General features: G+C 40.8%; 1 protein-coding gene across 6 annotated transcripts in view; it reads right to left on the reverse strand.

The window, feature by feature from the left end:
- Positions 1-12,495, reverse strand: part of LOC146397660 (mannan-binding lectin serine protease 1-like) — a 64,882-nt gene that overhangs the window by 36,189 nt on the left and 16,198 nt on the right. For 3 of the 6 annotated variants that reach the window (XR_014824504.1, XR_014824506.1, XR_014824505.1), the window contains 2 exons: positions 6,930-7,180; positions 5,866-5,947 (listed from right to left, as the gene is read on the reverse strand). The gene's annotated coding sequence lies outside the window, so the exon portion shown is untranslated. Of the gene's footprint in view, positions 1-5,865; positions 5,948-6,033; positions 7,181-12,495 lie in introns of those variants that run through there. The other 3 variants (XR_014824507.1, XR_014824508.1, XM_084990677.1) reach the window with 3 other exon arrangements.

Genomic DNA, 12,495 nt, shown 5'->3' on the forward strand with positions numbered 1-12,495 from the left:
TTGGAAGTTTTTAAATCACAGTTTAAATTTCAGTTCTTGTGATTGGTCCATCATCTTTTCTATTTTGTCTTGGCTTAGTCTTGGAAGATTGTACTTTTCTAAGAATTTGTCCATTTCTTCTAGGTTGTCCATTTTATTGGTATAGAGTTACTTGTAGTAGTCTCTTATGAACCTTTGTGTTTCTGTGACGTCTGTTGTAACTTCTTTTTCATTTCCAATTTTATTGATTTAAGTCCTCTTTTTTTTTTTTTAATGAGTCTGGCTAAGGGTTTATCAACTTTGTTTATCTTTACAAAGAACCAGCTTTTAGTTTCATTGATCTTTTCTTTGGTTTTCTTCATTTCTATTTCACTTATTTTTGCTCTGATCTTTATGATTTCTTTCTTTTTGCTAACTTTGGGTTATGTCTGTTCTTCTTTCTCTAGTTGCTTTAGGTGTAAAGTTAGGTTGTTTATTTGAGAGTTTTCTTGTTTCCTGATGTGGGCTTATATTGTTAAAAACTTTCCTCTTAGAACTGCTTTTGCTGCATCCCATATATTTTGGAACTCTGTCATCATTTGTCTTAGGAATTTTTAAATTTCCTCTTTGATTTCTCCAGTGATCCATTGGTTTTTTAGTATCATATCATTTAGTCTCCATATTTTTGTGTTTTTTAGAGGTTTTTTTCTTGTTGCTGATTTCTAGTCTTATAGCATTGCAGTCAGAAAAGATGCTTGATATAGTTTTGATTTTCTTAAATTTACCAAGGCTTGATTTGTGGCCCAGAATGTGATCTATCCTAGAGAATGTTCCATGTGCACTTGAGAAGAATGTGTATTCTTTTGCTTTTGGATGGAATGTTCTATAAATATCTATTGAGTCCATCTGGTCTAATGCTTCATTCAGGGCCTGTGTTTCCTTATTGGTTTTCTCTCTGGGTGGTCTTCCATTGCTGTAAGTGGGGTGTTAAAGTCCCCTGCTATTATTGTGATATTGTCAATTTCTCCTTTTAAGGTTTTTAGTGGTTACCTCATATATTGAGGTGATCCTATGTTGGGTGTGCATATATTTACAATTGTTATATCTCTTTCTTCTATTGATCCTTTGATCATTATGTGATGTCCTCCTTTGTCTCTTATAACATTCTTTAAGATCTGTTTTGTCTGATATGAGTATTGCTACTACAACTTCCTTTTGATTTCTGTTTGCATGGAATATTTCCTTCCACCCTCTCACTTTCTGATTGTATGTGTCCCTAGAACTGAAGTGGGTCTCTTGAAGACAGTGTATATATAGGTCTTGTTTTTGCGTCCATTCAGCCAGTCTGTGTCTTTTCGTTGGGGCATTTAGTCCATTTACATTTAAGGTAATTATTGATATGTATGTTCTTACTGCCATTTTGTTAATTGTTTTAGAATTGTTTTTCTTGGTCTTTTTTACTACCTTCTTCTCTGGTTCTCTTCTCTTGAGGTTTGATGACTATCTTTAATGTGTGTGGATTGCTTTTTCTTATTTGTGTGTATATCAATTACAGATTTTTGGTTTGCAGTTACTGCAAAGTTTTGATATAGGAGTCTATATACACATATATACAAGATTGTTTTAATTTTTTGGTCTCTTAATTGCAAGTGCATCTCTAGTATCCTGCATTTGTACCCTCTTCTCATGATTTCTAGTTTTGGTAGCATATTAGTGTGTGGATGATTTCCTACTTTTACTATATGTATGCCTTTACTGATAAGCCTTGTCATTTGTAATATTTTTGTTTCTAGTTTTCCACCTAGGGAAGTTCTCTTAGTATTTGCTTTAAGGCTAGTTTATTGGTGTTGAATTCCCTTAGCTTTTGCTTGTCTGTAAAGGTTTTGATTTCTCTTTCAAATCTCAATGAGAGCCTTGGTGGGTAGAGTAATTTTGGTTGGAGGTTTTTTCCTTTCATCACTTTAAGTATATTGTGCCATTCCCTTCTGGCTTGCAGTTTCTGTTGAAAAATCTGCCAATAACTTTATCAGGATTCCCTCATATGTTATTTGTTTCTTTTCCCGAGCTGCCTTTATTTATTTATTTTTTTTTTGGCTTTTTTGCTTTTTAGGGTTGCACCCACAGCATATGGAAGTTCTTGGGCTAGGGGTCATATTGGAGCTGCAGCTGCCTGCCTATGCCACAGCCACAGCAATGCCAGATCCGAGCCTTGACTGCAACCTACACCACACCTCATGGCAATGTCAGATCCTTAACCCACTGAGTGAGGTCATAGATTGAACCCACATCCTCTTAGGATACTAGTTGGGCCCATTACCTCTGAGCCACAATGGGAACTTCTTCCTCCTTGGTTTATTTTATCTGGTATTCATGCTTCTTGGATTTTGAATGAGTGATTCCTTTCCCATGCTAGGGAAGTTTTCAGCTATTATCTCTTCAAATATTTTTTCTGGCCCTTTCTCTCTTCTCCTCTGGCACCCCTATAATATAGATTTTGGTGCATTTAACATTGTCCCAGAGTTCTTAGACTATCTTCATTTCTTTTCAATCCTTTTTCTCTTTTCTGTTCTGCATCAGCAATTTCCACTAGTCTGTCTTCCACTTCCCTTATTTGTTCTTCTGCCTCCTTTATTCTGCTATTGGTTCCTTCTAGTGAATTTTTATTTTACTTACTTACTTTTGCATCTTTCCTTGCTTAATCTTTAAATTTTCTATTTCTTTGCTCAATGTTTCTTGTAATTTACCAATCTTTGCCTCCAGTATATTTCCAAGATCTTGAATTATCTTTACTCTCATTAATCTAAAGTCTTTTTCATGGAAGTTAGTAATCTCCAGATCACTTAGCTGTTTTTCTGGATTTTTTTCCTGTGCTCGTATCTGAATCATAATTCTCTGCCTTTTCATTGTCTGTGGATTTTTGGTGTAGTCTCCTTTTTGTAGACAATAGGGTTGTAGCCTCTCTTGATTCTGACATCTGCCCCCCTTGTGGCTGAGGTTGGTATGGGGGCTTGCTGCAGGCTTCCTGATAGGAGGGACTGGTGTCTGCCCACTGGTAGGTGGAGCTGACTTTTATTCCTCTGGTGGGTGGAGCTTTGTCTCTGGGTGGGATTAGAGGTGGCTATGTACCTGGTATCTTTACTTTAGGCAGTCTGTTTGCTGATGGATGGGGCTGTGTTCCCACCTGGTTTGTTGTTTGGCCTGGGGCTTCTCAGCCCGGATGGGTGGGGCCAGATTTTCCCAAAATGGCCACCTCTAAAGGGGCACATGCTGATGATTATTCCCAAGACCTTTGCCTCCAGTGTCCTTCCCCCACAATGAGCCACAGTCACATTTAATTTTCCCAGGAGATCCTCCAGGAACTGCAGGCAGGTCCGACCCTGATTCCTAGGGAGTCTCTGCTTGGCCCTGGAACCCAGTGCACACAAAAACCCCTGTGTGCCTCTTAAGATTGGAGTTTCCATTTCCCCCAGTTCCATGGAACTCCTGCTCACAAGCCCGGCTGTCCCTCAACACCAAATGCTCTGGGGGCTCCTCCTCTTAATGCCAGATTCCAGGCATGGGAACCTGACATGGAACTCAGAACTCTCACTCCCATGGGTGAGCCCCTGTGACATGGTTACTTTCCAGTCTGTGGGCTGCCCTCCTGATTGGTAGGAGGTTGTTTATATAATGTAATCGTAATCACCCCTTCTATCAACTTGACGTGGCCTTCTCTTTGTCTTCTGGAGTAGGATATCTATTTTGATAGTTTCCAATCTATTTTATTGAAGGTTTTTCATCAGTTGGTCGTAATTTTGTTGCTGTATGAGATCCCATCTTCTCCTAAGGACACCAGTCATATTGGATTAGGGCCCACCCCACTCCAGTATGACCTTGTTTTACCTGATTACATTTGCAAGGACCCTATTTCCAAATAAGGCCCCAGTTGGAGGTACTGAGGGTTAGCACTTCCACATAAATTTTGGGTGGATACAGTTAAACCTATTACAGGCTCCTCTTGACTGAGATATTTCCTCATACTTTCCCTGTTTTTGATGAACTTAAAAGTTTTGAGGAATATGGGTCAAATACTTTGTAGAATACCCCTCAACTGGGATTTTTCTGATACATTTCTCATGATTAGAGGAGAGTTATGAGATGGGGAAGAAGAACACAGAGGTACAGTGACCCTTTCCTCACAGTATATCAAGATCAAAATCTGTCAATGTGACTTTTCACTGTTGATATTAACTGTGATCACCTAAGGCAGTGTTTTGTCTGGTTTTTCCACTATAAAGTTGCTCTCCCCTCATCCCATTTCCATATTATACTCTGTGGAAAGAGGTCATTATATGCAGCCCACACTTAAGGGATGGGAGTTATGCCCCATTTCCTTTATGAAAAAGTATTTGCATAAATTTGCTGTTCCCCCCTATTTATTTATTCATATAAGTATGTATTTATGGATATTTATTTTATACTTTGGGTTATAATCCAATACTATTTTATCTGTTTTGCTGCTCAGATTGTACCACCTTTTGCCACTAGAGCTCTTCCAATTGGTTCCTGTGCCCGTTGACATACTTCCATCATCATGTGACTTCCTTAATTTCTGGTACAAGATACTTCAGTCTCATCTTGTCTATTTCCTGCCCTGGTGCTAGAATCATCCATGTCTTCAAGGAGCCTTTATTTCTTTCATTGGAGAATAATATTAGAACCCCAAATCTGGATAGTACACATGCTCATTGCTACTGGGGCATTGCTATGTCTAGGTGGGGCTACATTTTTAATTTCACTGTGCTTTTATTTGCTCACAATAAAATGGGGAGGATAAGAGTATATTTTTTTTTTGTATTTTTAGTTCTGCACCTGCAGCATATGGAGGTTCCCAGGCTAAGGGTTGAATCAAAGCTGTAGATGATGGCTTATGCCACAGCCACAGCAACACCAGATCCGAGCCACATCTGTGACCTTACACCACAGCTCACAGCAATGCCAGATTCTTAACCCACTGAGCAAGGCCAGGGATCAAAGCCTGCATCCTCATGGATGCTAGTCAGATTTGTCTCCACTGAGCCATGATGGGAACTACAGAATAACAGTACTTTTGTCATTGGTTATTATGAGGAGTAAAATAGAGAATTCACTAAGACCTTTGTTGTGTCAATCATATGGTAAATACCCAAAAGTACCAGTGATTATTTCCCATAGAACTTTTTTTTTAACTTTTTTTGGCTGCCCCACTGCATGTGGAATTCCTGAGTTGCAGTTGTGACCTATGCTTCAGGTGCAGCAATACCATATCCTTAATCCACTGTGCTGGGCACTGAACCTGCATCGCAGTGCTCTAGAGACACCACTGCTAATCCTGTTGCACACAGTGGGAACTCTCTGTAGAACTTTTTATATTGAGTTAATCTAGCTTCCAAAGTTCTTCCCAATATGTTAATTCATCTGATTCAACAACTCTAAGGTAGAGATAGGGCAAAGATTTTTCTGCCACTTTATAGATGGAGAAATTAAATGGATAAAGAATTCAACCTATGCTTGCATTAGAACATAAGTCTTTGGATTTCTAGACCCAGATTGGCTGTGTGAAGGATATAGATTTTCCCTTTCATGATTTTTGCCTACCTTTACTTGAAGGACTTAGTGGCATTGATTCTTTGATTACTGCTACCTGGAATAAGATTGACTCATGGCAGAAGGAAAGTACATACTCCAATTCAGAATAAGCCACTCATAGACCTGGTGCCATATTTTCTGAACCAAACAAGTGAATGAATGATGTGGAAAAAATTTTTCTTTCTATTCTAGGTGTGGGTGGCAATCAAGAAATACAATGTTGATATTGAAAGATTAACATCCTGGGATATTTTGATAACTTATAGGAACAACAGGACAAGTTATTCAATCAGAACTGACCTGAGAAGACTAAGAAGTGCTTTTGTATTGATAATTTGATCTTCCCATCATGATCTGTCTCTCTCTTCATGGCACAGGGATCCTAATTGGATACAGAAAAATGTTGCTAAATGAAAACACAACTCACCAGAACCATCACTGTATGAAAAACGTACAAGCCAAATAGGATGCTTTGACTCAATACAGATGTTTATTGGAACAAATGTGTAGTTGCAGCTACACATGTTGTAGAACATCAGCTTCTGTTTCTAATGAAATCAGGCATGATCATTATTGTTAATAACAACACTCATGGTATGGAATCAAAGTTTTAGATATACTAACTATATTCTGGGAGGTGATTTTGGTTGCATAGAAGAGAGACATTTTTAAGAGATAGCATGGTTTGAAGTTGAAATTGGCTATATTTGGAGGTAGTGAAGTTCCCATCTCAATAAATGTTTAAGAATGAGGTCATAGAGTTAGACAATATGATCCTAACAGACACTCCAACCCTCTGCTTCTTTGACTCAGAGAAATATGGGTTCTTGAACCTTAGCAGGAGTGCAGGGGTTGGTATGTCTAGTAAATGCTTATGGATCAAGCATAGGCCAAAGTTCCATGGAACATCTAGACATCCCTCATAATAAGGATGAAGTTGCAACTGGGAGAATAAATAGGATAAACTAGGTTCAGCTAGAAGTTAGTATTTGTATATAAATACTCAGGCTGCTTTAAGTCCCAGAGTTGCCTGACTTTAAGGAGAAAGTTTCTAGATGTTAGTTCTGATCCCAGAATCAGAGCACAGATCTGCTGAACACATCATTTTTGTGGGAAAATCTAGTGTAATCTGAGAAAATCCTGAGTAGACATGTACTCTTGTTGTCTTTCTACCTGGAAGGCCTCTCCCTGTCTACCTGTGGAAATGCCCATACTTCTCAAGGCTCAGCTCAACACCATCTCCTCCAGGATGCCCTCCTGATGTCTCATCCTCCTCCATACCAAAAGGGCCTTTCTTTCACCTCTGCACTACTCCAACACATAGCACTTGGGGTTCATTCTGTTTGTGGTAGACACTTGTGTACCTGTCAATTTTTCCTGTAGGAGCTCCTGGAAGGTGTGAATCATGTTTCCCTCTTCTTTGTGGTTCCCAGAGCAGTCAACACAGCTTGGCACAAGGGGGCACCCAGGAAGTACTGTCAGATGGGAGGGCATGGTGCTGGGAATGCCTTAGGATAATTCCAAGACTTGGCATTGCAATTCTTCTTTGGTGTCTGAAATAGAGCTCGTTTGCTTGACAAATGTCTGGTGGAGTTGAGTACCATTGCCATCTTCCCTTTACAGAATAAAAAGAAGGGTACAGAGAGGCAGAATGACTTGTTCAGAGAATCAGAAACAGGCTGAGAATTGCAGCCTAGGGCTTAGGGTCCATAAGTTCTCATTCCTCTGTATCTTCTTTTTCCAGCAAGAGAGCCTGAATGACTCCAGGGCATGTCAAGAGTGGAAATCTCCCACAAAGACCAATTTTGATAGAACAGAAGACAGAGACTTGGGGCTTCTGATCCCTTGAAGGGTTTAAATCTCAGAGCTCTGGAGGGAACAAGGTCCCTAAAAGCTTCCCGAGAAAGGAGAAGGCTCTTGGAGGGGAGGGGCATTCTGCTTGGGAAGCACTTATGACTCTGCAGGGATGGGGTGTTCAGGGTGAGGAACAGGGGTGAGGAACCAGCAAAAAGGTGGCTTGGGGTCAGCTATGGACAGAGGGAGGGAGAATGCAGGGGCCTAGGTCTAGCCTCCCAGGGCCTACCTCTTACAGTTCAGGTTCCCAGGAAGAAACAGAGCCTGGAAACTAGCACCGATACTCTGCTTAGGAATAAGGCAAGGTCCCTTGGCTAGCACTATGCCTAGGCTATGTCCTTAGGAAACAGGGTGTGGTGCAGGGAATGGGTATTACAGTAGCAACAGTATTTAGTCTGCATCAAAGCTCTATTGAGGAAACGGGATTAAGATGGTGGAATAGAAGGACTGGAGCTCAACTTCTCTCCTAAAAACAACAAAATTCACAACTAAAGAATGAGCACTCTTCACCCAAATGGACAGGAAACCTTAAAAAAGATACCCTACTCCAGAAGAAAAAGAGGAGGCCACACCAAGAGGCAGGAGGGGCGATTTCGCAATATAAACAACCCCATACCTCCTGGGTGAGAAGCTCCACAGACTGGAAACTAACTGGTTCACAGAGACTCACCTACAGGAGTGAGAGTTCTGAGCCACACATCAAACTCTCACGTGTGGGGATCTGGCACAGAAAGAAAGAGCCCTAGAGCATCTGGCAGTGAAGGCCAGTGGGGCTTGTGTACATGAGCTCCACAGCACTGGGGGAAATGGAGACCCTATTCTTAAAAGGCGCACACAGACTTTCACGTGCACTGAGTCCCAGGGCAAAGTAAAGTCTCCAAGGGGGAGTTCCCGTCGTGGTGCAGTGGTTAACAAATCCGACTAGGAACCATGAGGTTGCGGGTTTGGTCCCTGCCCTTGCTCAGTGGGTTAACGATCCGGCGTTGCCGTGAGCTGTGGTGTAGGTTGCAGACGTGGCTCGGATCCCGCATTGCTGTGGCTCTGGTGTAGGCTGGTGGCTACAGCTCCGATTGGACCCCTAGCCTGGGAACCTCCATATGCCACGGGAGCGGCTCAAGAAATAGCAATAACAACAACAACAACAAAAGACAAACGACAAAAAAAAAGTCTCCAAGGGAATCTGGGTCAAACCTGAATGCAGTTCTTGGAGGACATCCAGGGAAAACAGGGGTGAACATGGCTTGTTGTAAGGGAAGGACATTGAAAGCAAAGCTCTTGGGAATATTCAGCAGCAGTGCCTTTCTCTGGAGGTGGCCATTTTGGGAAAATCTGGCCCCACCATCAGCAGCTGCTGAGAAACCCCAGGGCAAACAACACCCCAGGTGGGCTCACAGCCCCGCTCCTCAGTAAACAGGCTACCTAAGACCCCTCAGGCACACAGCTGCCTCTAATCCCATCCAGAGACTAAGCCCCACAGACCAGAGGGATTAGAATCGGCTCCTCCTACCAGGGGGCAGGCATCAGCCCCTCCCATCAGGAAGCCTACAGCAAGCCCCCATACTGACTTCAGCCACAAGGGGGGCAGACACCAGAAGTAAGAGAGGCTACATCTCTATTATCTGTAAGAAGGTCACCACACCAAAAACCTATAAAAATGAAAAGACAGAGGACTATAACTCAGATGAGGGAGAAAGAAAAAACCCCAGAAAAACAGCTAAGTGATGAGGAGATACTCAGCCTCCAGGAAAGACTTTAGACTGTTGATGCTGAGGATGATGCAAGGCATTGGAAATAAACTGGAGGCAAAGATGGATAACTTACAGGAAACACTGACCAAAGAGATACAAGATATAAACCTTAAACAAGAAGAGATGCAAAATACAATAACTGAAATAAAAAACTCACTAGAAGCAGGCGTTCCCGTTGTGGCTCAGTGGTTAACGAATCCGACTAGGAACCATGAGGTGGCGGGTTCGATCCCTGCCCTTGCTCAGTGGGTTAAGGATCCAGTGTTGCCGTGAGCTGTGGTTTAGGTTGCAGACGCGGCTCGGATCCCGCGTTGCTGTGGCTCTGGCGTAGGCCAGCGGCTACAGCTCTGATTAGACCCTTAGCCTGGGAACCTCCATATGCCGCGGGAGCGGCCCAAAGAAATAGCCAAAAAAAAAAAAAACAAACTCACTAGAAGCAGCTAACAGCAGAATACAGGAGGCAGAAGAACGAATAAGCGAGGTGGAGGACAGATTAGTGGAAATTATGGATGCAGAACAGAAAAGAGAAAAAAGATTGAAAACAAATGAAGAGAGTCTCAGAGAACTCTGGGACAAATTTAAATGCACCAACATCTGTATTATAGGGGTGCCAGAAGAAGAGAGAGAGAAGGGAAAAGAAAAAATATTCCAAGAGATAATAGCCGAAAATTTCCCTAACATGGGGAAGGAATCACTCACTCAAATCCAGAAAGCACAATGAGTACCATAGAAAATAAACCCAAGGAGGAACACCCCAAGACACATACTAATCAAACTGACCAAAATTAAAGACAAAGAGAAAATCTTGAAAGCAGCTAGGGAAAAGAAACAAATAACATACAAGGGAACCCCAATAAGGTTATCGGCAGATTTTTCAACAGAAACTCTGCAGGCCAGAAGGGAGTGGCATGATATACTTAGCGTGATGAAAGGAAAAAACCTCCAACCAAGATTACTCTACCCAGCAAGGCTCTCATTCAGATTTGAAGGAGAAATCAAAACCTTCACTGATAAGCAAAAGCTGAGAGAATTCAGCAACACTAAACCAGCCTTACATCAAATACCAAAGGAACTTCTCTAGGCAAAAAGGAACAAGAGAAGAAGGAAAGAAAAAAGAGCAGCAAAAACAAATCCAAAGTAATTAATAAAATGGCAATAAGAACATACATATCAATACTTACCTTAAATGTTAATGGACTAAATACCCAAACCAAAAGACATAGACTGGATGAATGGATACAAAAACAGGACCCATATATATGCTGTCTTCAAGAGACCCACTTCACTTCTAGGGACACATACAAATTGAAAGTGAGGATGGAAGATAATATTTCATGCAAACGGGGATCAAAAGAAAGCTGGAGTAGCAATACTCATATCAGACAAAATAGACTTTAAAATGAAGAATATTTTAAGGGACAAGGAAGATTACTACATAATGATAAAAGGATGAATCCAAGAAGATGATATAACAATTTTAAATATCTACACACCCAATACAGGTTCACCACCATATATAAGGCAACTGCTAACAGCCTTAAAAGGAGAAATCGACAATAACACAATCATAGTGGGGGACTTGAACACCCCGCTTACAGCAATGGACAAATCAACCAGACAGAAAATCAATAAGGAAACACAGGCCCTGAGTGACGCATTAAACCAGATGGACTTAATAGATATTTATAGGACATTCCATCCAAAAGCAACAGAATACGTATTCTTCTCAAGTGCACATGAAACATTCTCTAAGATTGATCATATCCTGGGCTACAAATCCAACCTCAGTAACTTTAAGAAAATTGAAATCATAATAAGCATCTTTTCTGACCACAACGCTATATGACTGGAAATCAACAACAAGAAAAAAACTGCAAAAAACACAAACAGGTGGAGACTCAACAACATGCTACTAAACAACCAATGGATCACTGAAGAAATCAAAGAAGAAATTAAAAAATATCTGGCAGCAAATGACAATGAAGATACGACACTCAAAACCTATGGGATGCAGCAAAAGCCGCTCTAAGAGGAAAGTTTATAGCAATACAAGCCCACCTCAGGAAACAAGAAAAAGCTCAAATAAACAAGCTCACTTTACATCTAAAGCAGCTCGAGAGAGAAGAACAGACAAGACCTAAAGTTAGCAGAGGGAAAGAAATCATAAAGATCAGAGCAGAAATCAATGAAATAGAAACAAAGAAAACCATAGAAAAGATCAATGAAACGAAAAGCTGGTTCTTTGAAAAGATCAACAAAATTGATAAACCCCTAGCCAGACTTATCAAGCAAAAAAAAAGAGACGACTCAAATCAATAAAATTAGAAATGAAAAAGGAGAAGTAACAACAGATATTGCAGAAATACAAAGGCTCATAAGAGACTACTATATGCAACTGTATGCCAATAAAATGGAAAACCTAGAAGAAATGGACAAATTCTTAGAAAAGTACAATCTTCCAAGACTAAACCAAGATGAAATAGAAAAGATGAATGGACCCATCACGAGAACTGAAATTGAAACTGTGAGTAAAAAACTTCCTACAAACAAAAGTCCAGGACCAGATGGCTTCACAGGCGAATTCTATCAAACATTTAGAGAAGAGCTAACACCTCTCCTTCTGAAACTATTTCAAAAAATTGCAGAGGGAGGGATACTCCCAAACTCATTCTATGAGGCCACTGTCACCCTGGTACCAAAACCAGACAAAGATGCCACAAAAAAAGAAAACTACAAGCCAATTTCACTGATGAACATCGATGCAAAAATCCTCAACCAAATCCTAGCAAACCGCATCCAACAATACATTAAAAGGATTGTACATCATGATCAAGTGGGATTTATCCCAGGGATTCAAGGGTTCTTCAATATCCGCAAATCCATCAGTGTGATACACCACATTAACAAACTGAAAAATCAAAACCATATCATCCTCTCAATAGACATGGAAAAGCCTTTGACAAAATCCAACACCCATTTCTGATAAAAACCCTTCAGAAAGTGGGCATAAAGGGAACCTACCTCAACATAATAAAGGCCATATATGACAAACCCACAGCAAACATCATTCTCAATGGTGAAAAGCTGAAGGAATTCCCCCTGAGATCAGGAATAAGACAAGGACGTCCACTCTCACTACTACTCTTCAACATAGTTCTGGAAGTCCTAGCCACAGCAATCAGAGAAGTAAAAGAAATAAAACGAATCCAAATTGGAAAGGAAGAAGTAAAACTATCGCTATTTGCAGATGACATGATACTATACCTAGAGAATCCTAAAGACTCTACCAGAAAACTGTTGGAGCTCATCCACGAATTTGGCAAAGTCG

The sequence above is a fragment of the Sus scrofa genome, chromosome 13 (assembly GCF_054392235.1).
Source record: "Sus scrofa isolate SSC_HxYL_T2T_F1_AM1 chromosome 13, Sscrofa_HxYL_maternal_Yorkshire_Landrace_v2.0, whole genome shotgun sequence".
Classification (NCBI taxonomy): Eukaryota; Metazoa; Chordata; class Mammalia; order Artiodactyla; family Suidae; genus Sus; species Sus scrofa.